The sequence below is a fragment of the Podarcis erhardii genome (assembly GCF_964252035.2).
Source record: "Podarcis erhardii genome assembly, chromosome: 1".
NCBI classification, from domain to species: domain Eukaryota; kingdom Metazoa; phylum Chordata; class Lepidosauria; order Squamata; family Lacertidae; genus Podarcis; species Podarcis erhardii.
Window position 1 is genome coordinate 86,616,610 of NC_138497.1, and position 25,364 is coordinate 86,641,973.

The 25,364-nt window shown below is 45.6% G+C and overlaps 1 protein-coding gene across 3 annotated transcripts in view; it reads right to left on the reverse strand.

The window, feature by feature from the left end:
- Positions 1 to 25,364, reverse strand: part of SPEG (striated muscle enriched protein kinase) — a 109,221-nt gene that overhangs the window by 79,359 nt on the left and 4,498 nt on the right. The window contains exon 1 of one of the 3 annotated variants that reach the window (XM_081839089.1): positions 19,920 to 20,039. The exons of the other annotated variants lie outside the window; for them this stretch is intronic. The gene's annotated coding sequence lies outside the window, so the exon portion shown is untranslated. Of the gene's footprint in view, positions 1 to 19,919; positions 20,040 to 25,364 lie in introns of those variants that run through there. 3 annotated transcript variants of the gene reach the window in all.

Genomic DNA, 25,364 nt, shown 5'->3' on the forward strand with positions numbered 1-25,364 from the left:
TGCATTTCTGAAGCTAGAAATGGGGATAAGCAGAGGTGGGGAAAGCCAATGGCTGCATAGGCTCCCCTGGGTCCAATTCATAACTGGTCCATTAACAATGGATCCACTCCGAGGTCTGAAAGCGACCCTTTTTAAAAGAGGTCATTTATGAAGCCTCTAAATCCAAGTGCATTCCCAGTGGTGTCTGCTCTATTAGGGCAGATGGGGCACTGCCCCACCAACCTCAGTCTGCTCTCAGCCAGCCCCCACCTGCTTGCCTCCTTACCTACAGCCAGACCAGGGGGTGGGGGCACTGCCTGCCAGCTTCCTTCTCGTTAGGCTCAAGGCATATGCAGATTAGCAGCTTAAAACACAGCAGTTGGTTCCCCCTTCCCACCCTTTGTGTTCAAAGTAGCATTTTTAAATTGCTGTACACATCATGACCTGGTTTATTTCTCCATCTGCCCCCACCACTACCATGCACCCAAATTATTATTCAATGAAGCTGTCATCTGCACAATGACAGCAGATGCCCGAGCCAATTTTGGTTTATTAAAAATAAAAAGAACTGCAAAAAACGGGGGGCACACACTCACACAAATCTAGCAAGTGGATTCCCAACTCAAGTTCATTCCAAACTAAAGGAAACCAGGAAATGCCGGGGGCAGTAATGCTCACCGATCTTCTAGTTAGGCTAGGTTGTGGGTGATTTTTCTTTTCTGGGAAGCTAAATTTGCAGTTGCTGCTGCCTTTTAAAGATAACAGTAAATGTCTCAGAAATCTCCATGTTGGGTTGCTATTGGGCCAGTGACTTGATGCTAGAAGCATTCTTAAGGAGCAATGGGGGTGGAAGGAGATAGCATAACATACAGTGGAATCCCTACGGACTTGTTAAAAAGAAAACATCCGCAAAACTAATCCTTTTCGCAGTCATTGTTTTTTCCTAACTGTGGGCAGTTAGTATACTGGAGAAGGCGAAAGCAACGGTGCAGGCTGAAAAGCTTTTAAGGGAACCATTTGCATAAGACATTTTTATATGTTCACAAGAGAAATGTGGGCTGGATGAAACTACCATCAAGAGAATGCTCAGTGGGGCTGAAGACGCAACACTTTCAGACTAATTGGAAAGGGGATAAAGCCAAATGATCAATGTTTGTCTAGACCCCATTAGTTCCTCTCTGTGCTACTCCTTGCTCACATCAATTCCACACAGACATCAATATGGGCGCAGCGTCAGACCCAAGCAACCCTCATTTGCCCTGTTTTGTACTACCCAGTCTTTCACAGAGGGAGGCAGGAGCACCGACTAACACCTCTCTTCTCACAGCCCCCCCCCCCCGTGCTCCCCCATTACACATTGACTTGCTGGACTCATTTACCCTGAAAACAACTTCCTGGTACTGGTTTTTGAAGCAGAGCATGAGCTTCAGAAACTGAACACAACAGTTTCCCAATTGTAAGAGTTTACTGACTATAAATAGTTTCTCATTTTATTTTCATTTGATCGCTTTTCTTCTTGCTGGTTATGCAACATCACAAATTCGACAAAAGAACCCCTCCCACAATAATAACCACAATGCAGCACCAAATGGAGCAACGTTATATAGCACACCAAAGAAAAAAGAAAGATTCCAGGTTATCCAGTAAAGAGAAGCCACAGAAAATCAGAGACTACAGCCAGAAGATTTTATATGCTGTAGTACGTAACCAGAAATAGTTTTGAAAACTGAAAGAGGTTGAAATGAAATATTAAGTTTCAGAATAAGTCTGGTTGAATTTATAAAATAGCAGCAGCACATCCGGACACATTTGCTAAACAGTTGTGGAGGCTGGGTGCGCAAAGAAATAAGCGCACTGGCATTTTGTGGGTTAACAAGTACAACAAAATGGTGCAGCTTGGAGATTTTCCTGTTTGGCATTCCAGCCATTCCATTTCTCATCTCCCCAGTTTTGTTCCTCCCTCAATGCTCAGTCAGCATTCCAGCACCATTCCAGCATTCCTGGATTAGAATAGCTCAGCAACAGTTACCTGTGCTCTGGTAACCTCATATTTAGATGACTGCAACACATTCCATGCACGGCTACCTGCAGCTAGCGTGGAAGGTGGCTGCCACTTTTGTGAGTGGTCCTGTTCAAACTGCACTGGTTTGCCAATATGCTACTGGGACCAGTTCAAGGTTTTTGTCACTCACTTACAAATCCCTGAATGACTTTGGTCCCAAACACTTAAAACTCTTCTCTATTAGCTGCAGCCTGCAGAGGAAGCCCTCTTCATGATCCCATCACCAAGCATAGCGTATGGGGTAGTGATGTGGGGAAGGGCCTTATCTGTGGTGGCACCCCATCAATGGCACTCCTTCCCCCTAGAGTAGGAGTGGGCAGATGCCAGACTTTCTGGAACCACTTTGGGTTTTTTAATCGAACCCCAGGATCTATGGGTACAAAAGCTGTAACAGTTAATATCAGATTATTTGGAGCCTGAGTCATTTTTGGGCTTTCAACACCAACATTAGCACCTTGAAGCGGGCCTGGAAATGAACCGGCAACCAATGCAGCTGTTTTAAAACACAGCATCTGGAAGGAACCCCAGCCAGCATCTGGCTGCTGCACTGTGGACCAACTCAAGTTTCTGAGTCGTCTTCCAGGGCAGCCCCACGTACATGGGCAGGATTCTTTGGAGAAAGTAATGTGCTTTAAATGTAGAGTTTGTATGTAGCCAGAGCTTAACCTTCAGTGACCTGAGGAGAGCTGAACCCTACAGAATGGAAAGCAGGCCAACGTACATGGACTACATTTTTATTCTTCGGCTATGATGATGGAATTACCACCAGTCACAGCTGTTGTGAATGTGGTCACTTTGCATAACTTAAGCTTTACATATATTGTACTTTTTGTATTTTATTACCCCGCTGATTGTGCTGTTCACAAGACACCTCTCCCACCCCCCCGTCTATACCCGTAGATATTTTATACAGCTGTCAAACGTGGGCTCCGATCCATGAAGGCTGGTGCCATAATAAACCTGTTAGTCACAAACCCCTTTATTCAATTCTTAAGGGGGGGGGAACATCCCTCAGTCTCCTGAAACAGTCAAAATAGTGACAACGATTTACCAGGGACTTGAAAACAGAGATTGCTCTTGATAAATAAGAACAGTTGGAACATTTGCTGTATATTTCACACATTCGTGCACAGGATGCGGATATTCATTTCCTCCACCCTTCCACATTTTGGGGAACATGGTTTTTTCATCTAAAAAAGGAAGCAGCTGACATTTTCTAAGCTGACAGGAATTTTAAAAGGGCCTAATGCAGAGAGTACTAGTGTCAGGGAGAACACTCCCTTCACCAAGATTTCCTTTGATATCATCATCATGGCAAGGACCCCAGACTGGCTGTGGCCTCTCCCACCTTGTACCCAGGCCTGCACCTTGCGGAAAAAGATCCGGCCAGGGTGCTGACTATGACATCACCAGCTTTATTTGTGCCTAGGAAGCCTTGAGGGGAGAAGGGAGCAACCAAACTGCAACCTGACCCCCCTTGTTTAGCTCTCTGGGTGTCTGTCCACAAGGCTAAGTTGCTTAAGATAGGCTGTGTCATTCACAGCACAGCCTCTTCTCCTCCCTGCAGTGCCATGACCTTCAAGGGACACGGGCCTGGCCTGGCATTTTCCCAGCCACAGTTTAACAATAACATGGAAGGGGAGCTGCAGCAAGCTCCTGACTTTATTGTTTTAACTCTTTTTAAATTGTTTGCTTTTCAGTTGTTTGTTTTATTCTATATTTTAACTGAGGAAGCTTTCATACCCCCAATGGCTTTGCTATTGTGCATTTTAATTATGTATTGAGTTTATAGCTGTAAACCACTTAGAAGCCATTTTGGAATATAAGCAGTATATAAATCAATAAATGACATTACAACAACAATCATTAAGGGAGAATCTTTTTGAGTCCCAAGCCTCACATGTGGCAAAGTGTCTGCATACTTCCTATCTGCACTTTAAGACTATATATAAATAATGCCTAGTGTACATTTACCAAATGTGTACCTACAATGAACAGTGTGCCTTGAAATGTACCTCCTGCTCCAATCACAGCCTATGGTGTTAAGGTCTGAATGCTGCTTTGAAAATGCAAAAATAGGTTATGTTATTATGAAAAGGTACCCAAAATTCCTCAGCATGCAGCGCATGCAGCATCCCCAGAGCCACCTAGGTATTCGCTCATGCCACTTGCTTGCTGCTTCATTCATGGTTTGCGTAATGTAAAAGAAAGTGTACATATTTGCATCTGTCAAACACTGAAGCGTAGGAGTGAGCCAGAGTCTCAGAAAGGCATAAGCTCCATGCATAACACATGTATATGCGCAAGCTGAACAAAAGGTGAACGCCATTAGCACTGTAGAAGTACAAAAAATACCGGGAGGCACCAGATTTCATTCAACAGACAAGCCTATAAGAAACAGCCTGCTGTCCTGCTGCTTTTACGAGAACAAGGTGATGGAGTGTGCCAACTAATGCTCACCTCTGTGTGTGTTTTTTCTGGCAGAGCTCCTGAGCTTTTAACACGGGGGTGGGAGCTTGGAGCCCTCCAGCTGTTGTGGGGACTCCCCATCCCTGCTTTAGCAGCTGCAGGTAGGTGAAAATTCAGCTAGTAAAAGCTCAGTCCCTTCAGGTAAAATGTTTCACCTGCTGGTTTACTGGCTGTCATGCAGAAGTTAAAAAATCACAAGGGGTGGGGAAATTGGACAGCCCTGATACTAGCATGTATCATTTACTAAAGATCTCCAGCCACAAACACCTGCACAAGAGGCAACCTTAAAATGAACCATAATTTTAATGTGAATGAGCAGCATGCTGGTACATGATGCTCAGAAGTTCCCATGGCGCTACTCTCCCACTCCAGCTGCTGCCACACCATGAATGAAACAAGTCACAATATGGCTCAACACATCGTCCAAACCTGGGCTCATGGTTTGTTTCTCCCAAACAAACAACTGTCAGTAAGTGAAGAACAAACCTTGGTTACTACTTATGGTTTGTTTGAAGAGAAACAAACCATGAGCCTGGGTTCAGGCGACACAAAAAAGCAGACTCTGACCTGTTTCATTCATGGCTTTGCAGCAGTAACAGCAGGGAAGGAGCTCTGTGGGAGCTTCTGAACAGTATGCACCATCATGCTCCTTATTCCCATAAAACCATAGTTTGTTTTAGACTATGGTTTAATATGCAAACCAGTCACAAAACACTAGAACCAGAAGATTAGCCACAGTGCACATAAGACTACACATTCTAAACAAATTGTCTTTCAACACATTAAAGACCAATACATCTCACAGGGTGGCCAGGTGAAAGAGTGGGCAAGATTTCCCCAGCATTAAATACTGTGCCCCCTTCATGGATCACTGCCTTGCCATGGTGAAGGGGCGTGAATAACTCAGAGAAGCTATGAACTATGCCGTGCAGGGCCACCCAAGATGAACAGGTCATAGTGGAGAGTTCTGACCCAACGTGATCCATCTGGAGCAGTAACCGGCAAGCCACTCCAGTATCCCTGCCAAGAAAACTCCATGGACAAAGACAACAGGCATATAAAAGATATTTTCTGTGCAGAAGAGTGAATTTCAGCTAGATTTTTATGCACAAAGGTGAAGCAGCCTGTTCTCTTTGCTGTGTGCCCAGCCTACATCTATTAGGGTCTACATCTATTATTCCATAACCAAGACCAATTTCATCAGCTAGCTGCAAGCCTGCAACTTACAAAACAGTTCAAGCTACCAGAGGCCACACACACAAAGTTTTGAATGGCTTTTAAAGGCTTTTAAAAAATTCATTAATTTTGAATGTGAAGCTAAGTGCTCTCACTCAATCAAACCAGCAGGAGCGCCGATTGCTGCCTGAGCATACTCAGCCAGCCTCTGCCACAAACTACTGCCATGGGGTTTGTGTTGGGGCCAATTTATACATTTGATTTTGGCATAATCAAATGGTAAATCTTTTCTCTCTTTTTCCAGGAACATACAGGGTGCAAGTGGAGAAATCACATGTTTAATAACTCACTACCTCCTGTTAAAATACTTCAGTTTTTGCACATTGAGAAGGAAAATACTGGAGAGAAGTGTTCAGCCTATAGCCTGCTTCCCAAACAAACAAACATATTTCCTGTGTGCAGAGCCATTTTTTTCCTTTTCTTTGTTAGGGAGCGTTTAACTATCCAGGCCATTTTCTACGCTGACTGTGCTCAATGCAGTTTAACCACCACAGAAATGTCCTCCATTTCGCATATTGTGTTAATATCAACAATAAAACAAAAAAACACCATCATCAAACCATTACTAACCACCAAGACGACATAAGTGAAACACAATACACAAAATGTCGGAGGCTTGCAAAAAGAACAGCTGAGCAGCTAGGCGGCATCTCTCCTTTCCTGTCAAGTGGGACCTGCCCAGCCCAAAAAGGTGGTCATGCCATCCATCCACCCCCATCCTGAGAGCACAGTACTGGCTGTTCCATACATTCAGGATCAAAGCTACTTTGAGTTGGTGCTCCATATCATGGTACAATACAGCACCCCCCCCAGCAAGTGGTGCAGTGGGGAAGGGGACCTTTAGCGCTTGCACTGTCCCTTGCTGCTATAACACTTTCCTGTTGTTTCACTGCTTTTGCTGCAATGAACGTTGTCTTCAAATGCTGTGAGTGGCCTTGGCAGAGCTAGCCCTAAAAGGCAGAATACCAACGCGAGATGCCAGAACTTACCATGAGCACCTCCCTTGTTCTCTTATAAGGGCAATGGCGCCCACCTGAGCAGTGGCGTAGCGTGGGGGGTGCAGGGGGGGCCGGCCGCACCGGGCGCAACATCTGGGGGTTAGGGTTAGGGGTAGGGTTAGGGGGCGCAAATTACTTGCCTTGCCCTGGGTGCTGACAACCCACGCTACGCCACTGCACCTGAGAGGTGCCGGAACTGGGTTCTGAAGAGTTCCGGCTGAAAAAAACAAAACCCTGCCAATGCTTAAATAAATAGCACAGGGATGGAGGCTCAGGTCTAATTGCACTCACTCCTCTAGGCCTTGCAATCTAGCCACAGAGACTCTCCCAGGCCACACCCCTTCTCCAGCCACACCCCCTTTCCACAAGACTCACCCCTCAGCAGCCTTGCTCCACATCCTTAGTGTGTGTTTTTGCCTGGCTGTCATGCATCTTTGAAGAATGAAGATACTCTTAATTGCCTGGGCAGAGCAGGGCAGGCAAGTGTGTGTTGAAAGTAGCCTACTATACAAAGGTAAAAAAATAATATATTGGTTCACCCACTTTTGCCTCGGGCCCTGCCCACCAGTGACATGTGGCCCCTTGAAAGGTCTTTCAGAAAGGAATGTGGCCCTCAAACTGAAAATGTCCCCCACCCTTGATGTACTGCAAGACCACTGCACCTGAGTTATCTTTTCAACTTGTTTTCTACTGCTAGCCACACCCCTTCATTTCTTATATATTACTAGTTGTTACTTTGAGGCCATCTCTTAAAGGAGCCTTGCCCTCATACCATTTTTCCGCAATCTCTGTTCAAAAAAAGAAATACAGTGTTCCTGCACCTTTAATAGTGGTATAGAAGACGAAATTTCAGTGGCCATGGTTTGTCGTGGAAGCTTACATCTCCTGAATTCTCTCTTCTGCACAATTAAGGGGGACCCTGTCCTTCTTTGTTGCATCTGACCTAAGGCTGAGGGAAGGTTTTCCTTAGTAAAGGGAAGGGGAACCTGTGGCCCTCAATATGCTTTTGGATCAATTCCACATTCTGCAGTTTTCCCTCTCTTTTTTGGACTTATGTAGAATCACAGCACTGGTTGCTTATGGTTGCTTATGAAGTGATATTTGCTTTCCTGTCAATAGATTTTCAATGCCCCCAACTCACTTCTGCTACCTTTGTAGGGGCAACCCCAGTGGGCAAATTTTGACTTGCTTTGATAGCTAGTCAAAATGTCTGGCTGCAACCTTGTTCCTCCTCCCCTGACATCATACTGCCCTTCTGAAGTGTAATTTCAGATGAAGGGACCATTTGCAGCTTCCTTTCCTAGCAGTCGTTCTCTTCCCTGGAGGTACTCAGAGGGCCTCTGGACAATCCCCACCTCCCTTTCAAGTCCTGGGGCTTATTTGAAAGTTCCACCTCTGAGCAGAGTGGCCATTAGGCTGAGAAAAGCAGCCATTTCAGGCAGTGGATGCTGAGAGAGTGGGGAGAATGATGGCAAGATGCTGGAGGGCTAAGCTGTATGTATACCATGTGGTGTACCCCACGGCCCAGAAACTAGCCTGTTGCTCTCAGGAGCAGTGAAGGACAGTCTCTCATCACCAGTGCTGAGGTAGAATTCAATGCCAGGCTGCTATGAGTCAGCTGTGAATGGGCAGTTCGAACCATCTTGTCCTTTGCCTCAGGCAGCAAAATGTCTTGGACTGGCCCTGGATGGAAAAATAGGACAGGGCTCCTGCACCTTGACTGGTGCTGCTGAATTTTCCTCTTCTACACAACTACTAAAGGTGCAAGAGCACCTTCCTCTTCCACATCTGGTTGCTCTGCTTCTATATGCTTTGTGAAGCAGAATTACAAGCCCCAATATTTTTATTTTCTGAGCCAGAGAGGAAGCCTTTTTTTCCCCTCCCAGGAAGCAAAGCACCAAAACCTTTTTAACCTTGGAGCTGGAGAGCAGAATGGGAAAGATTATCCCCAGAGTGCTGTGCTGCACTTCTGAAATGCTCTGAGCATAATTAGTTATAACAAGAATCTCATTCAGCTCTCACTTTCCCTGCCTGCTATTCAAAATCTCTCCAGATTCCCCTATTCAGAAACTCAAGAGATGTAACTTTATTTTACCCTGTCAATTGACTGCACAGCGTTTTTGTGAAAAGTTCTCGGTCTAAGGTGTTCATTTTGCATTGTTTTTAAACTTATCTATGCTTTTTGCATAGTTTTAAAAACCATTTTAAAGGCACTTTCAGACAACCTGTTTATTGAGCATACATCCTGATTTGTTTGCAGGCATATTAGGCAATGTTGGCCATTTAATAAACATTCATTAAAATTTGTTTACAGGGAGGTTAGGCAACTCTGCATCAAAACAAGGGATACACAACACTTTCCAGGGCTTCCCCCCACAATTTTCCTGATGGAAAAAGTCTTATCTTTAGGGCAAGCGGATTTCTGGGTCAAGGCCTCTCAATCAACTAGAATTGTGCAACCTGGATTTGCCAACATGTGATTGAAATCCCATTCAAACTGCACTGAATTGTTTTTATTGTATGTTTGTAAGACGCCTTGAGACTCGCGTGAAAGTTGACTAATAATAATAATAATAATAATAATAATATCTGGCTCTGAGTGAGTATTGCCAGCTTCACTGCGTGTGTTTGGTGGAGACACCCTTCCTCGTCTTTCCCCCCCTCCTTGCCCTGAAGATGGTGAAACATGTCAGGAGCCAGTGGGAGTGGGGAGAGAGAAGAAGCCGGCCATGTTCTCAGGCATGAGACGGCAACACTCAGAGAAAAGCCTAGATGCCTGAGGAGGGTTCAGTGCAATGTTCTAGTGTAAGCACTATATTTACTCCCCTTGTGGGCCTGGCACTTGCCCTCTGCCTGGTGTGTAACACAAGCTCTGGCAGCCCCACTAGAATCTGAGGGGCTGGCACATTCCGTCACAAAAATAGCCACCAAACCCCAAGCGAGAGGCTGACTGACTGGACAGCTGCAACAGACAGAGCCATCACACAGAAACTGGGACTAGCAATGCATTTGGGACGTGCCGCCCCCTCCCCCCCGCAGCATGTGGAAGGGTTGTTCTTGGCCCCGGGATGCTTCCAGTTGGACAGCGCCAAAGTCACTCAGCTTGACACATCTGGGAGGCAAGGCGACCATTTTGACTACCACTTATGCCAGATTTTAGTCCACTTATCCGCTTGTGCTTCTGATGAGGAGGAGAAATGGGGGTTGCACTATGGTATGAAGATGTTTTAAAAGCAGAGAAAAAGCAATAATGTAAAACACATGCTTTTTGACTGTCTTGGTCTTGAGGTGCAACCATGCTATTAGATCCCTAACTGATACGGTGGGAACTCAGATGGGTTCAGTGTCCAATAGGGTGCAATAAGCAGGCTATTCAAACTCTGTTCCCCAGCTCCCTGGCAGTCATGCACATCTGTAGAATAGAAGTTCTGTCAGTGACTTGTTTGGAAAGAGGTTGTGCCTTTTGAACTATGAATCTTGATGGATGCGAAACCTTTGCATCACTTTGGAACTATTTATTAGCCACATCTTTGCATTTGTATTTCAGCAGTCCTAAGCAGGATTTAGGACACAGGCCCAGGACACAAATTTGCATTAACACTTGCATGTGCTAATTTATATGTCTGCTCAGGCATCCCCAACATTGTGCTTTACAGTACACCCAGCTTCCCTGTAAGCAAAGTGAAAACATGAATCACTGGCTTTTTAAAAGAGGAGGAAGAGGCAGACGATCCAGAGCACAATGCAAAATGCTGGGGCTCAGTCTCTTGTAATCAAGACTCTTTCCCCAAAGTGTTTAGGATTTAAATTGCTGTTTTTAATTTGCGGATATCTAAGGGGGGGGGGGAAATAGCAGATTTTATTATAGTCTACAACACTCAAAGGGAAGGTAGGTGTGTGTGTGTGTGTGTGTGTGTGTGTGTCTACATCTATCATCTATCTATCTATCTATCTACTGTATCTATCTAGCATCTAGCATCTATCTAGCATCCCTCTTGTTATGTCATTTCCTTGTGCATCTTGGTAATAAGTTGATTTCTTTTTTTAAAAGAAAGAGAAAGGAAACCTTGGAGTTATCCAATTTTATCCTCACATCAAACCTGTGAAGCAGGTTAAATACCACCCAATTGTGGTTGGAGCTTCCTTTCTCTCGGGGAAGAAGGAAAGCGAACTGTTTCAACACAACATGACATGCAACACCTGTGGGACATTGGAAGTGAGGCTACATCTGCAGCAGGGGCGTAAGTGTAGTTTGCCCATACAGACTCCTGCCCACCTTCGATCAAAGTCAGCATGTTATTAGTAGAGGTCTCCACAAGGGGAGTTTTGACACTTGTGAGCATCCAGTCTAGAAAAACATCCTGATGCTGGTTAGTCAACAAAAGCAAAATTGAGCTGATTATATCAGTAGGGACAATGCTGGGAACACATAATGAATCATATTATGAGGAGTTTGGGGGATCAGTCTGGGCTCCTTCCAAATCTTGGGATCTGGGTGTGGGGATTCGGTGGAATGTATAAGAGCAAGCTTGCCAAAGCAGTTCCTTTGTCAAGGTATGTGCCATAAACAAAGAAGAAGAAAAGCCAGAGAAATGTGTGAGAGCTGAGCTGGGAGCTGGAGGCAGAGAGAGACATGTTTTTGCTCTGTGTTGGATTCAGAGCTGTAACTAATTGAGAAGCAAGTGTGAATGCTGTGAGCTCCTCCATCTTATGCTCAGGTTGCACTTACATGCAAATAAAACCATATAGCCTAAAAACACCACAGTTGACCTTCATTCCATGGAAACTGAACACTGGATAAGTGGTGGAACTCCTGGAGTCTCTTACTGCCCAGAGGCTGAGTTGGCATTTAACAGTACGAACCATATGAAACAAAGAAAAGTGATTAAGCACAGCAGGTGCAGAGAGGATCAATGATAATCTAAGGCGTGTGGGAAGCCTATCTGTGTTTGTAGCATGGAAAAGCAGATCAAAGAAGAGCTAACCCTAATCTCCTGTCTAGGCAGCTAGTCCTAGGTACTAAAATTTTTTTTAAAATTGTTTAACCAAGAAGAATGTAGAGACTGCCGGCATGGGTCAACACTGGAATACAGTCTGCAATGGGATGTGAAATAGCATATATGGCATCTTTCATATATGAAATAATTATAACAAGCCCATACACATTTAGGATTAGGAAACATGGCCTCTAAGGGCAGAGGATGTTACATTTGGGAATCTTCACACACTCAAATTTGGTAACAGAAACGGCAACAAACCCACCACCTCTTTTTCATTATACCTAATCCTTTCTTCAACACATGCACACACAACTTGCTCACTCTTGCACAAAATTACAGTGCACATATGCCAGGATATCCACACATTGAAGGAATGCCTTCTGCTATCCAGAGAGCAGAATAAACTCTTTCTTTGAATCAACCTCGGTGTCATTTGACCTCCTTTCTCCTGTCCCGGAGCAACGCAGACCCAATCGGTGAACTCAAATAAGGCTACAACATAAACACATGTTCTTCCCCCACCCGATCCCTACATCCTGGTCATGCACAAACACACACCCATTGGGGTACACATTTACTGAGTTCTACTGTTCTGCCAACCTAGCAGTTCAAAAGCACGCCAAAGTGCAAGTAGATAAATAGGTACCGCTCCGGCGGGAAGGTAAACAGTGTTTCCGTGCACTGCTCTGGTTTGCCAGAAGTGGCTTAGTCATGCTGGCCACATGACCCGGAAGCTATACGCCGGCTCCCTCGGCCTGTAAAGTGAGATGAGCGCTGCAACTCCAGAGTCAGTCACGACTGGACCTAATGGTCAGGGTCCCATTACCTTTACCTTTACTGTTCTGTTAGATAGGCCCTTCTGGTAAAAAAGGAAAGTTTGTCACTTTGTACCCCTCCAATTTTACCTTTTAATTCTCTAGTGACAGTTTGGTGGGGGGTTATTTGTCAGCAAGGGAACAGGGTAAACTCAGGCAGAGCCACACCATACACTTAAAGCACATTCAATACACGTTTAAAGAACATAGCTTTCCCCCAAAGAATCCTGGGAACTGTAGTTTGTTAAGGGTGTGAAGAATGGTATCTCATTGAGGGCAAAACTACAGTTCCCAGGATTCTTTGGAGGAAGTTTTAGTTTTGCTTTAAATGTATTTCCTTTATTTGTGTTGTGAATTATCTTCAGTGTATTTCACCTTGGGACAGTTGTTTAGAAGGTGCCTAAACAATAGATTAATAATAATACTCATGTGCTTTAAATGTCCACTGAATGTAACTTAATGGATGGTGTGGCTGGTGCTATTACCCACAAAGCAGAGCTCAAATCGGTCGATTACAGATATTTTGCAATCCTATGCCTCCCCAACCAAGAGTAAGCACCACTGAACTCAAAGGGACTTACTTCTGAAAACACGCATATATAGAATTGCCCTGTCAATCACTCTTGTTGGTTTATCCATAAGGGCAAATCAGGAAGCAGGAGACTTAAAAGCAAGCACTGGATTTTCCAACATCACATGATGCCAGAGTGGCCAGATGCAAAAGAGGGTGGGGCTCCTACACCTTAAATAGGAATAGGGAATTTCAACAGGTGTAGCTGGATTGACAAGTTAAATGTTAAAGAGTGCCACTGTCCTGCTCTCTTTTTCACATGGTCATTCTACATTACCTTCCGAAGAGAGAGGCCCACTGTCTCAGTTTGCCCTAGAGAAGGCATGACCTACACTGGATTAAACTCAATGCTTTTCTGTGAAGGCTGCCACTCCCCTGCCCCCCTGCTTCTGGCAGTCATTTTGTGCTGGCGCCTACAACACTTTTATCATGATCTGTATCAGCACCTAACTTTTGACCGAAACACTAATTAGACTGGATTATTCCATTGTTTTCATTATTCTGGTGTTAATTGTCCCCAAGCAATTGAGGGGGTCTCTGCTTAGAAAAGCACACCATGCCTACCATGGAATAGACCTACCTTTTCTGAAACCTGCAAATCTCAACTTTCTCCTCACAATTAGCAGCTCTCTTGTTGCAGAGAGAGTGGGTGAGTGATTCATGTCAAAGCCTCAGAACAAGCAGGTGTGGAGAACTCAAAGCCGAGGATCTGAGGACTCACCACATTCCTGGAGGGGGACAACATAAATAGGCTGCCCAGGTAGTTTTACTGGCACTTAGTCTTGCTCCACCCATTGTGGATTAGACATTGGTCACTCCCCTTTTGGTCTTTAAATAATCTTTCCATTCTTTAGCAGAGTGCAGACTTCTTGCACCTTATAGACTTCGCTCCTTAGCCATACTAGCCTCACATTCACTATATGGTACTGTTATCTCTCCCCCCCCCCTGTTATGATCTGACTTATTCACACTATCACTTGACTCATATATAGACCATCTTGTGTACTAATCAATTCTCCCAGGTATAAAAGCTTTTCTCATTCTTCCACAGCTGTTCTTTGTTAAAATCCTACCTTAGCTGCTGAACTGAAGCTCAGTTAAGCAAAATCTTCAGATTTTCTGTGCATCTGATAAGATCCACTTCAGCGGGCAAGATTGGATTTTTGCAAAGCATAGCTTCAGAACAATGAGAAACGCACTCTGAGCTGGGAGAAGTGATCAATACACAATACAGTCAAAATACGGGTCAAGCAAATGTGTGAGTGAGCCCCTTGTCTCATCTTTTCAGCAAATGTCTTGGCCCAACTCTCTGAAGATCCAGCTCCTTCTCCTCCTTTCTGAGAGCATGTTCATATTACTCTGCCTCCATTGTACTCCGACTGCTAGTTTGTGAAGCCGCACTTACAAGACCTTAGCCACAAGCCCTATGAATCCTCTAGCTCAAAGCACTTTTCCCTCAAACCAGCTTCCATTTGACCAGAAAACTTGCCTTAAGATGCTTGAGACAGGTGCCAACCATGGTACCTCTCACAGGATTCCCCTACTGATCATCTTCTCACCTGTGGCGAGAAGGATCTGAAATTGGATCTCCCACTCCACGCACACCCTCTTTAAAACAGCTAGGTGGGGGACTGTTTTCAATCAGCGCAGTGGTGGGGATCTTTAAGCTCTTCCCTTGTCTTATTTCCCATATGTACCTCACCCCCTTCCTTGCTACAGAAGGAAACAAGGCAAGTACCTGTATGATGGAATCATGGAGTTGGCAGGGACATCAAAGGTCCAACCCCAGCCAATGCGGAAAATCTGCTGCTACAGCAATCCCTGGTCGATTGGGTGCCTCCCCCACCCTGTAGAGTCAATTACAGGTTTTGAGGAGTCATTAGGCTGGGGAAACAGTGGGAGGGGGAGCATTAAAACTGCTCCAGTTTTAATGCATGTGTGCATGTGTACATACCCCTGTACATACACATTTGCTTTAAAGGGAAAGCATGAAATACCTAGCACACAGATCTTCCACATTTGCTTCAACCCTAATTCTACCTCACATCAAGAAAGGGAAAAGCAGGGCATAGGCAATGGGGGTCGCGGAGGGAAAAGGGCAGAAGGCCCTGCAGCTGCATCCTGTTTTGGTGCCTCAGAACACTGAAAGGCAGAGGCACTTTTTTCCAAATGAGAACTTGGCACCTGTTCTAATGCAACCTAAGGCCCCTTTTCTGCCCTTCTGTCCCTGTTTTCACATGTACATTTGAACAAATAAAGATGGCTAGCCAGAAAATACAAGTGCATAGATATGTATGCATTTGCAAACGTGCCTACGGGTTTGTTAAAGCATTGTGGTTTTGATCCTTTGCTTCCAGGCAAATACCTGCACAGTTTATTGTGCTGGCTGTGGTCCACAGCCTGGCAGCTGTCCAGTTTCAAACCTCTTCTTTCCGTAGAGCCTCTTGAGGCAGGCAAATGACCTGCCTATGATGCTGTGCTCCCAAAAAATGCTGCCCCAGTGCTGACACCTGAAAAAATCAGGTCCCCATGTCACCCTCCTTAAAAGAGTAACTATCTCAGATGCGGGATCTCCACCCACCCAGTATAACTGTGTAGGACAATGGCAAAGCTACCAGGAGATCAATCATCACCTGGCACAGAAACTCTGAGCCTCACCAGCAATGTTGCTCGCTGCTACGTTTTCTTCTCTGCTCCTGCAGAGCCATGATGCAGTCTTGTCCCACGTATGGGGGCACTGGAAGTGGGCCCTCAATCCCATAATTATGAAGGGGACAGTCGTGCCAGCATGCCAACCCCTCCCTGCCACCCTTGTTAAGCTAATCAGCCTTGAAGTCAGCACCTGTGAAGGTTGGCAAGGCAGAGCAGAGCACAGGACTAGGTGTTCTTGCAAGGTTTGTCCCCAAGGATGGCACTGCAGCATGGATACAAAAAGGCTGGGCACAAAGTCAGAAAGAGAGAGAGAGAGATGAAAAGGACCAGGTGAGTCCTTGGCAAATGAGGAGTTAGTGCGGAAAGGCTGCAGGAGGAGGAGAGCGAAGGGCAATGGAATGAGAGCACTGTTGATGACTGCCAAAGGGAAGGGGCCGAAGGAGAAGGGTGCACATAGCAAGGACACAATGGGCTGGCTTAAAATAAAAATTAAAACCAGGCTCCAGAGAGGGACTTTGGCTGAAAACTCCAATAAGGTATTGGCCACATTGAATAGAGGTGGCATAGCAGTGTGGTGAGGAGTGTCAGCTGGAGCCAAGCAGGCCATGGCTTGAATTTCAACGCAGGCAGTGATCTTGTTTATGTGGCTTGAATCAAGAGGAGGCCTCACAGCTCCATGGCAGGACACCTGGTTTGCATGCAAAAGGTCCTAGTTCCAGGACCTGACATCACCATCGGAAAGGATCAGGGGGTAGGTAGTGGTGGAAGGGCCTCCATCTGAGACCCTGAGTCATTATTAGACATAGACAGGCTGGGTGGACAAATAGCCTGCCCTGGTCGAAGGCAGCTTCCTATGTCTCCCTAAGCCATCATCTCTCTCCACCTGGAGACACCACATCACAGCAAATGCCAGCCAAGGCCCAAGAGTACCATTGTTTCTGCACCTACAGTGGCAGCCACCATAGCAATTTTCCCAAATCGCGATGCCCCAAGTGTTTTGTCATTCTGTGGCATTCTGGATAAAGAGCACATGGTGGCCATCAGATAATTTTTTTCTTCTACCCTACTGTACTGCAGAACAATTGCATTGGGAGGAGGCATTGTGTTTCGGGAAAACAGGGGCTGCCTCCAGACTCTCAGTATTTTGTGGGAGGTTTTCAAGCAGGCAGATTAGATGAAAACTCATCTCCCACCCAGCCCAAATCAAATGATGAAGAAGCTTAATTATATCACTTCAAATGTGGAATTATTAGTGTCCCTAAATGTACTTTAACTGTACAGTGCAAATGTGACCAATGTAGTCCCTGATCATGATAGCTGTTGGTCTTTCCTTTCTGCTGCCCCTTCCTTCTGCCGATAAAAAAGAAATTATGGGACTGGGAGTCCCTGGGAGTGCATTTCACACAGGGCACAGATCTCTCTGTCTCTCAAATGAGAATTCCTAGTTTAACTGCACAAGCACATACTCAGTTCTAAAGAAGGGATGGGGCCATGACTCGCTGTTCAGAATATTACTTGTTTTGCTCTAGCACTGCTTTTGATTGACTCTAGAAAAAAGCCCAAAATATCTGGACAGTAGGTGCACAGCTACAGGGAAATCAGCTTACACAAACATTGCCAAGCCTTATCTACAATTTAGCTTCAGCTTCCTGGGCTGGGGTCCCCTGGATCTCTGATCCCCAATAAAGTGCTTCTTTCCTCCTCATGCTTGGGTCCTGCCTTTGGGTTGAAAATGGGGTGAGGTTGGTGGCATAAACAAAATGAGATGTCCATCCTCTTCTTCCTCAGACTGTTACAATCCATAGCATCTGGCTGGTCATGGTTAGGAACGAAAAAGGTTCTGATCCAGAAAGGTAACTCGTACATTTTGGTTAAAGGTGGTCTAATTGACACCAGCAGTAGGATTCCCCCCACCCCCAGAAGACTCTTGTTTTATCAGTACCAACCAGACCCCTAACTCATACCGTGGGATACTCTTAGGAGAAGCCCTGGATTAGTATCATAGAATCATGGAAGGGATTCTCAGGGTCATTATTTGGTCCAGCCCCCTGCAATGCTGGAATCCAGCCCACAGCCATCCCTGGGTGGGCTTGAACTGCCAGCTTTCTGGTTAATAGCCAGATGCACGGACCCATTGCACCACACCACCTAGTTCTACATTACTACTTCTGCACTGAACAATGATTGTTCTTAAGGAAAATAGGCAGGAAAGGGCAACTTCTAACCTTGAGGATCAGATGTGGGCAAAGTGGGGTGGTTTACCCAAGAAGTGGATGCTGAGGACAGGGAGCAGAGGTTAGGTATTGGAGCTGTGTGTACCTTGCGTCCTGCTCTGCACCCAAAAGCTAGCCTGGTGCCAGTGGAAGCCGGTCCATGATTAGGTCAAATGGGCAACTGCCCCCCCCCCACCTCAGCCTGCCCTTATCGAGCTCACACTCGCCTGCTTTTACTTGCAACCAGTCCAGGGGTCTGGCTATCGCCATCTTATTCCTTGGTCTTATGGTTGCCCCTTGTAGAAATCAGTGGGTGGAGTCCAAAACAGAATTACCGTAACTGGCTCTGACTGTTATTGGCTCTAGCTCCACCTACTGCTGGCCTCCTGCATTACACCTTACCAGTCCCAATAGACAGCAACCACCCTGGTGCCCTGCGGTGCAGGGGAGGGTGCTGTGAGTACTGAAGTAAGATCAAGCTGCCAGTCTCGTTGGCGTGTGGTAATGAAATGGAATGGGCCACTGGAATAGCTCAACTGGTAGAACATGAGAAGCTCAGGGTTGTGGGTTTGAACCCCATGTTGGGCAAAATCTTCCTGCATTGCAGGGGATTGAACAAGATGACCCTTCCAATTCTATGATTCTATGCTGCTTGCTGGGACCAGGATGTGGCAGGGCAGCAGCAGGGGTAGACATGTCCCAAGTTGACAGCTGTGGGTCCAGGTGTGTGCACATTTATGCCTGCCACCACCATCAATCCACCTCACCCCACCCCACCTTGGTCCCGCTGAGTGGCAGCACTGCCTCCACCTCATGCAACTTGCAACTGGCAGGATGTCCAGGGCCAGTCCTGGGAGGTTTGTGCATGAGGTGGTAATTGAATTGACCCACATACTAACAGCAACAACAACACTTTCCTTTTTCTTGTCCCCACTCAGACATTGTGTGCGCTTAAGAAGAGCCCTGCCGGATCAGGCCAAAGGCCAAAGGCTCACAGTGGCCAACCAGATGCCTATAGGAAGCCTGCATGCAGGAACGTATATGTGGAGGTCAGAGCATGATGACATTGCTGGCCTCATGCCCAGCATCCATGTGGCATCTTCTATGTGTCTTGGAAGTCCAGACACCTGCCTACAAAAAACCTATGTGCGAACAGCTGTTCACACATAGGCTCCCACGTGATCAGAGACCCTGGTTGCGCAGGGTTTCTTACGGTGTGGAACTTTCCCCATGCAGACAGCCCTTGCACGAGTATCCAGAGGGCATGGCCAGAGCCACGCAATATGTTGGGGCTGAGGCCAGAGTGCAGTCCTGTTGCTCTCTTCCTCTGTCTGTAGGTTCTCTATACATAGAGAACACCTGAATGGGATAATTGCTAAGCAACATTGAAAGCAGGGGCATCGCTAGGTGGTATTTAAAAGACTCAGGGCACAGGCCCATGACACACATTTGCAAACAACAACAAACACCTATATGCCAAATTGTATGTACAGATGTGGATGGTGGGTGGGCGGAATCTCACCAGCCCCGGGGTCTGCAGTGTGCCCAGCTGTCCTGTAAGCAAAGTAAATTCCTTCCTCCAGTGGCAGCAGAGCAGCCTTAAATCTGCATTGCAAACCTACATTGTGTTAAGAGAAACAGTGGTTTCATACCCTCCATCACCAAGCACATAAGGTAACATTAGAGATGGGCCTTTCACCCCGAGGCCTAATCCATGTGATCCTTCCCTCTTACATGGAAGAAAGCAACATTATGCTTGGTTAGCTTCACATCATATTATATGGTGGTGAGTGGAGAACCCTTCAGCATAAGAAAAATAGCTGCCTCAACCAGGTAAGCCTGAACTCCTCTATGATTCTTCTCTGTTACCAGTATCTCTGGAACCGAAACCGTTAGGCCTTGTTACAAAACATTTGCTACTCACCTATCCAGGCCAGCTGCGAAGTTGAGTGCCATCATCCCTACCCCTGGTCAGTCGGCTCCTTAAGCTGCAGCTTACCTGGCTCTGAGGAATCCTTTGCCATACTGAATTTCCCAGAATGCCTTGGAGTGGACTGGTGCATTTTGAGCAGTTTAACACGGTTGGTGGCTTCCCAGACTCAGGGAAGCTCAGAGTGGAGGAAATAGGCAAGCAAGTGGGCTGAAGGGGCATCTGCCTCAGCATGGTCAGATCCTACCATGGCCTTTTTAGCTTGGCATTTACCCAAGTGTTCCAGATGCTCATTCTGGCCCTGTGTCTAACAAACAAGGCCCAGGAAGAAGGCAGGCCTCCCAGACTGTCTAAATTATACAAAGCTGGAGGATTTGAACATAAATATGTTTCCTCTGCAGACACTGAATGTGGAACAGGGTAAGGGACGTGGGGAGGGGGGTAAATTTACAAGGCTCCCGTCCACACATTCCCCGTGAAGCTTTTGGGCCATATTAGGGCCAGGGTTGTTTTTCCCCTGGCCCAGATGTATCTGTATCCATCCAGGTTATGACCTTCACCTCCCTGACAAAATGGGTGACAGTGACAACAATTCCCCAAGAGGAACAGCTGCCATGTGATTCTCTGGTGGTTTGGATGATGCTCAGAGAACACAACCCAGAGATGGCGCCAAATGCATTTGTAACACAAATATGGGATTTTTCAGGAATGTGGGGACCCCAAGGCTGCAAAGATGGCAGGAGCCTCCCTAACACATCAACATCAGAGTTGCCAAGCCTGAAAGAGTTGTTCTCTGCCTCTCCTGTTCTTGACGCCGATTCAGAAAAATAAACCACACCTAGCAGTGTTTTCTCTTCTACGCCTCTCTTAATACTGTTAAAGGGGAAAGGGTGTTTTCTCTGTGTTTTCTAACCCAGGAACCCCAACTTTAACCCTATATTGTGGGATGTAAACACAGGAGCAGTCAATGACAACATTCCTAGAGTGTACATGTTAGAACATGGGGAGGGATGTCTGTCCAGCAAGCAGGTAAACTTCCTGGGGACGGACTTCCTCCGCATGTGACCAGAGGTGGGTGTGGCCTCACCTGTGCAGGTAATGATAAAAGCACAGGGCAGGCAGCCACTCTCTCTCTTGCCTCTTGCCTCTTGCCTCTCTCTCTGCCATCTTCCTTCGATGAGGAAACATCTAAGGATGCCCTCTTGGCTCTCAGCCAAGAGAGGACAGTACTATCTTCCTATAAGTGCATGTTTCTAAGTGCATGTAACCTTTTTAAGCCTGCCTACCTTCTGGGATCATATTGTGAACAGAACGTGAGTAAACTCTTTTATACTTTTATAAAGACTGTGTCGTGTCTTGTATTTTAAGAGGGAACAAAGGGGAAATTACCAGAGTAATTATTATAGAGGTTCTAGCGAACCTGTGCAAGCGTTACCGTTGCGTACTTAAAGGGGAATGTCTATAAACTCTGCTGATATTTTGGGAACTTGTTAGTACAAGTTGGATAAGGATATAATTAGTCAATATATCCTCTCCTGCACCCCAGAACATTCCCACAAAGGGTTATTGGCCCCAGTATTGCATATTTCTGCGTATTTTTGAAGGATTGCGTTGGATTGTGATTTTGAGTTGAGTAGTATTTTTCTGAGTTAACTTCCTGGTAAGCACATGGTCCTTTGTTCCATTGTGCAGTGGGGATTAAGCACCCCCCCCCCTTCCCTCAGAGTTCACAGTGACCCAAGGCAGTGAAGAATTGTTTTGAATTTTGAGATTTTTGAGATTTTGATTTTGAAATTTTGAGAAATTTTGAAATTTTGAAGAATTTTGAAATTTTTGGATTTTAAGATGGCTAGAGCAGCTTTTGATAGTGATGCAAAGCTAGGAATGCCTGTGCTGAATGAACACAATTTCATACACTGGAAGCAGCGCTTGATAGCATGTTTAGATTATAAGCACATTTTGGAAGCTTTAAACCCTCAACCTACGGGATCGTCTGAGGAAGCTTTAGCCAAGATAAGTGCTTGGAAACGCATGAACAGCGAAGCTAGACACATAATTTTGAGTGGACTTCGCGATGAGCAGCTATCATTAATAAATAGTACAGATGATGCATCTCAAATCTTAAGAGATATAGAGCGCGTGTATGGAGAATCTAGCATAAACTGCTTCAGAAACTTGGTGTGTAAATTAACCAGAGTGAGGATGAATTCAAAAGAGGAATTCACAGAGCACATCAACAAGTTTACTGAGATTATTCAAAGAATTGATCTGACTCCCAAAGCTTTTGATGAAGACACAAAGATAGCATTTTTGTTATCATCACTTGGACCACGCTTTAGCGCATTTGTAAGTTTGATGGATCATAGACAAGGTCTGACTTTTAAAGACTTGATTGGTTATTTAAAAGAAGAATGCAGAGATAGAGCTGAATCTCCAGTGAGAAATGCTAGAAGCAAGGACAGCAGTTATGCATCTAGGCAATGTACAAAGTCCAAAGAGATGCCTAAGAAAGTGATTTGTTTCAATTGTAACAAAGAAGGACACATTGCAAAGAATTGCAAGGCTCCTAAAGCCAAGAAACCCCACCCCTTTCAGCCAAAAGGGGAAAAGAAGGGGAAATGTGAATGCACATGGCTACTGCAAGAAAGGAATTTAACTGTCCAGAATCGTGAGAATAGACGTAATAAATGGATAATTGATTCAGGTGCCAGCTCGCATTTTTCATATAAAAAGGACTATTTTAATGAGATAAATGATGAAGAAGGATCTGAAATTGAAATTGCAGATGGGAACATTGTTAAAGCAAAAGGTGCAGGTTCCATGAGTCTGAAATGCAATATAAACAATGAATGCATTGAGAACACAATCTCTAGAGTTTTGTATGTACCAGAGCTGAGCTGCAATTTAATCAGCGTGTCCACACTGGACAAGAAAGGTTTCCAGATCACATTTGGAAATGGAGAATGTAAAGTGACTAGAAATGGCAAAGTGTTTGCTCAAGCAGAGCTAATCAATGGTGTATATGAGCTTGATCTTTCAGAGAATCAGTCTGCAAAAGTGGCACATTCCAGCCAGAAGGATGAAGCAGATCTGGACCTGTGGCACAGAAGGCTTGGACATAGAGACACCAACGTCATTCTGGATCTACAGAAAAGAGATCTTGTAAGAGGTTTGCAGGTAAAGCAGAGCAACAAAGCTCCAGCAAAGTGCATAAGCTGTATTACTGAGAAGGCTGTAAAACCTTCATTTCCACGTTGTGCAGAACAAAGAAGCAACAAAGTGCTTGACATAGTGCACACTGACATATGTGGACCCATGAATGTTCCCTCACTGGGAAAGAATAGATATATTTTAATATTTCTGGATGACTTTTCAAGATTTTGTGTTGTGTATTTCCTCAAAGAGAAGAGTGAGACAGTGGACAAGCTCCAGGAATACATTGCCATGGTCAAGAATAAATTCCAAAGAGCTCCAGCTGTGCTAATGAGCGACAATGGAGGTGAGTACTGCTCAAATGAAATGCAGGCTCTCCTGGCCAAGGAAGGAATTGCACATGTAACCACAATTCCTTACACACCACAGCAGAATGCCATAGCTGAGAGAAAGTTTAGGTCCATTATGGACATGACAAGGTGCATGCTAAAGGATGCATGTTTGCCACAGAAGCTGTGGGCCGAAGGAGTGTACACGTCGGTCTATTTGCAGAATAGACTGCCAACTAAAGGTGCAGAGCGCACACCATTTGAACTTTGGCATGGGAAAGCTCCCAATCTGTCGCACATACGTGTGTTTGGAAGTCCGTGTTACTTCCACGTGCCCAAGGAACACAGACACAAGCTTGACTCCAGGGCAAAAGCAGGTATCCTTGTGGGATACGCCTCTGGAGGCAAAGGATATAGAATTATGGACTTACAAACTGGTAAGACAAATGCATACCATGCGGTTTATGTTGATGAATATGGAAAGGTAGACACTAAGAACACTGTTGTGGATTCTTCAGATGAGTCAGAAAGGACTCAAGAGTTTGTATATTTCCCTTTTGAGACCCCACAAAGTACTAATCTGCCTTCGAGTGTTACAGCGCCCCCTACAGGCGACGCACCAGAAGACGCAGAGGACCAGAACCCTGGCGGCACCAGAGACGAAGATGAGGACTCAGATGGGGACATGCCTGCGTTGGAGGAGGATGAGGAAGCTGATGCGGTCGCAGAACCAGAGGTCAGGCGCTCGTCCAGAACCAACAAAGGTGTCCCACCATTACGGTTGTCCTACTTTGCAGGGTCGGCGTTTCCACAAGAACCTTCCACTTGGGAAGAGATACAGGAGATGCCAGCTGCAGAAGCCAGTCTCTGGAGGAAGGCCGCGCAGGAGGAGATGGATGCATTGCATCAGAACAAGACCTGGACACTCACTGAGCTGCCTCCCGGTAAGAAGGCCATTGGCAGTAAATGGGTTTTCAAGGTTAAGAAGGGGTCAGAAGGAGAAGTGCAGCGCTACAAAGCTAGACTTGTAGCACAGGGATTTTCACAGCGTTTTGGTGAAGACTATGATGAAGTTTTTGCACCAACCGTGAGGTACAGCAGCGTAAGAATGCTTTTAAGCATTGCAGCCTCCAAGAAAATGAGAGTGAAACACATAGACATTGCTACCGCTTTTCTACACGGGCAGATTTCTGAAGAAATCTATATGAAACAGCCCAAAGGTTTTGTGAAACCACATGAGGCACATTTAGTGTGCAAACTGCAGAAAGGACTTTATGGACTTAAACAGGCTGCTAGAGCCTGGAACCAGAAGTTGCATAAAATGCTGACGCAACTTGGGTACAAGCAAGGCGACGCTGACAAGTGCTTGTACAGTAAGTCAAATAATGGACAATTCTCATATATCTTAGCATTTGTTGATGACCTGATTATTGCCACAGCAAGTGAGAAAGACTATACACAGATAGTAAAACACCTTAGCAAAGAGGTGGAGGTCAAGGAGCTAGGAGATGTCCAGTACTACCTCGGGATCCAGGTGGAAAGAGAAGAGGACGGCTCATTTCTTCTCAGCCAAAGACAGAAGATCCACGAGCTAATTGAGCACATGCAGATGCAAGACGCACATCCAGTCGCTACACCGATGGCTACTGACTTCCTGAAGAATCAGGAGGATTCGAAGCAGTTGCCAGACAACAATGACTACAGGTCGGCGATTGGTAAACTTTTGTATTTAGTTACCACATGTAGACCTGACTTAGCAAATGCTGTGGGGATTCTTAGCAGAAAAGTGAATTCTCCCACTGAGCATGATTGGGCAGGTGTAAAGAGGGTGGTGCGATATTTGAAGGGTACCATGAATTGTAAATTAAGGTTACCAGCCGTCAGAGACCCTAAGTTGGTTGGGTATACTGATGCGGATTGGGCTGGGGATAATGCTGATTATAAATCAACAAGTGGT